Below are 2,500 nucleotides of genomic sequence, written 5' to 3'. Positions count from 1 at the left end.
CCGCACCAGGGCCCAGCGTGTGCCGATGGTGCTGGGGGCAACCGCCCGCCCCAGGGCCCAGCGTGTGCCGATGCTGGTCGGGGCAAGCGCCCGCACCAGGGCCCAGCGTGTGCCGATGGTGGTCGGGGCAACCGGCCGCACCAGGGCCCAGGGTCTGCCGATGGTGCTCGAGGCAACCGCCCGCACCAAGGCTCAGCATGTGCCGATTGTGATCGAGGCAACAACCCACACCAGGGCCCAGCTTGTGCCCATGGCGGTCGAGGCAAGTGCCCGTACCGAAGGGCAGCCTATGCCGATGATGGTCGATGCATGTGCCATCACCATGCGTCATCATGTGCCATTGATGGTCGAGGCCTTGGCCGAAGTTCGATTTTGAGCCACGGTGCACATGCCTGGCTCCAGCATGTACTGGTGCCGCATTTTTTTCACTCGGGACAGCATCGCCGGAGCATCGCCGGAGCACCGCCGGAGAACCTGACCGGCGGCATTGGGGTTCCGGCGATTGGGAGGGGGGCCGGGGGGGTGTGCGCACATGATGTGCGATGGGTGCTGGTACTTGGCCTTGTGTTGGCCCCCTATCCCTCATCAAACCTCTGAGAATTCACACCCCCTTAAAGAGCATTTGAGATTTTACAGGTTTGCTACCAGTAGCCGTTAAAGTGTCTGAAATGGGGACACTTTTTTCAAACGGTCACAAAATCTTCTCCACTTCGAGTTTTTAGCTGAATTTTTTTGTGCATGCCAACAAAAATAGAAGGATCACGCCTACAAAATTTGGGGCCAAAAATCCTTATAAAAAAATTTTAAAAAATCCCGAACCGCAAAAAGTTTCGAAAATCGTGAAAAATAGAAAACGAGTCATCTTCCAACGAAACTTCACGTGAAGGCTTAGGGGACCGTTGTATGAATTTACAAGCCATAAAAATGGCATTGGCACGGCAGAAATTTGAAGATGTGCCTAAACCCACCAGGGCCCAGCGTGTGCCGATGGTGCTCGAGGCAACCGCCCGCACCAGGGCCCAGCGTGTGCCGATGGTGCTCGAGGCACCCGCCCGCACCAGAGGCAACCTGCCGCACCAGGGCCCAGCGTGTGCCGATGGTGGTCGAGGCAACCGCCCGCACCAGCGCCCAGCGTGTGCCGATGGTGGTCGAGGCAACCGCCCGCACCAGGGCCCAGCGTGTGCCGATGGTGCTCGAGGCAACCGCCCGCACCAGGGCCCAGCGTGTGCCGATGGTGCACCAGGGCCCAGCGTGTGCCGATGGTGCTCGAGGTAACCGACCGCACCAGCGCCCAGCGTGTGCCGATGGTGCTCGAGGCAACCGCCCGCACCAGGGCCCAGCGTGTGCCGATGGTGCTCGAGGCAACCTGTCGCACCAGGGCCCAGCGTGTGCCGATGGTGATCGAGGCAACCGCCCGCACCAGGGCCCAGCGTGTACCGATGGTGCTCGAAGCAACCGACCGCACCAGGGCCCAGCGTGTGCCGATGGTGCTCGAGGCAAGCTGCCGCACCAGGGCCCAGCGTGTGCCGATGGTGGTCGAGGCAAGCGCCCGCACCAGGGCCCAGCGTGTGCCGATGGTGCTCGAGGCAACCTGCCGCACCAGGGCCCAGCGTGTGGTCGAGGCAAGCGCCCGCACCAGGGCCCAGCGTGTGGTCGAGGCAAGCGCCCGCACCAGGGCCCAGCGTGTGCCGATGGTGGTCGAGGCAAGCGCCCGCACCAGGGCCCAGCGTGTGCCGATGGTGCTCGAGGCAACCGACCGCACCAGGGCCCAGCGTGTGCCGATGGTGGTCGAGGCAAGCGCCCGCACCAGGGCCCAGCGTGTGCCGATGGTGCTCGAGGCAACCTGCCGCACCAGGGCCCAGCGTGTGCCGATGGTGGTCGAGGTAAGCGCCCGCACCAGGGCCCAGCGTGTGCCGATGGTGGTCGAGGCAACCTGCCGCACCAGGGCCCAGCGTGTGCCGATGGTGGTCGAGGCAACCGCCCGCACCAGGGCCCAGTGTGTGTCGATGGTGGTCGAGGCAAGTGCCCGCACCAGGGCCCAGCGTGTGCCGATGGTGATCGACGCAACCGCCCGCACCAGGGCCCAGCGTGTGCCGATGGTGCTCGAGGCAACCTGCCGTACCAGGGCCCAGCGTGTGCCGATGGTGGTCGAGGCAACCTGCCGCACCAGGGCCCAGCGTGTGCCGATGGTGGTCGAGGCAAGCGCCCGCACCAGGGCCCAGCGTGTGCCGATGGTGGTCGAGGCAAGCGCCCGCACCAGGGCCCAACGTGTGCCGATGGTGGTGGGGGCAACCGCCCGCACCAGGGCCCAACGTGTGCCGATGGTGATCGAGGCTACCGCCCACACCAGGGCCCAGCGTGTGCCGATGGTGCTCGAGGCAACCGCCCGCACCAGGGCCCAGCGTGTGCCGATGGTGCTCGAGGCAACCGCCCGCACGAGTGCCCAGCGTGTGCCGATGGTGGTCGAGGCAAGCGCCCGCACCAGGGCCCAGCGTGTGCC

Source organism: Durio zibethinus, unplaced genomic scaffold (assembly GCF_047325235.1).
Source record: "Durio zibethinus cultivar Kanyao isolate XHJ-2024 unplaced genomic scaffold, ASM4732523v1 HiC_scaffold_317, whole genome shotgun sequence".
NCBI classification, from domain to species: domain Eukaryota; kingdom Viridiplantae; phylum Streptophyta; class Magnoliopsida; order Malvales; family Malvaceae; genus Durio; species Durio zibethinus.
This window is presented reverse-complemented; position numbering follows the sequence as displayed.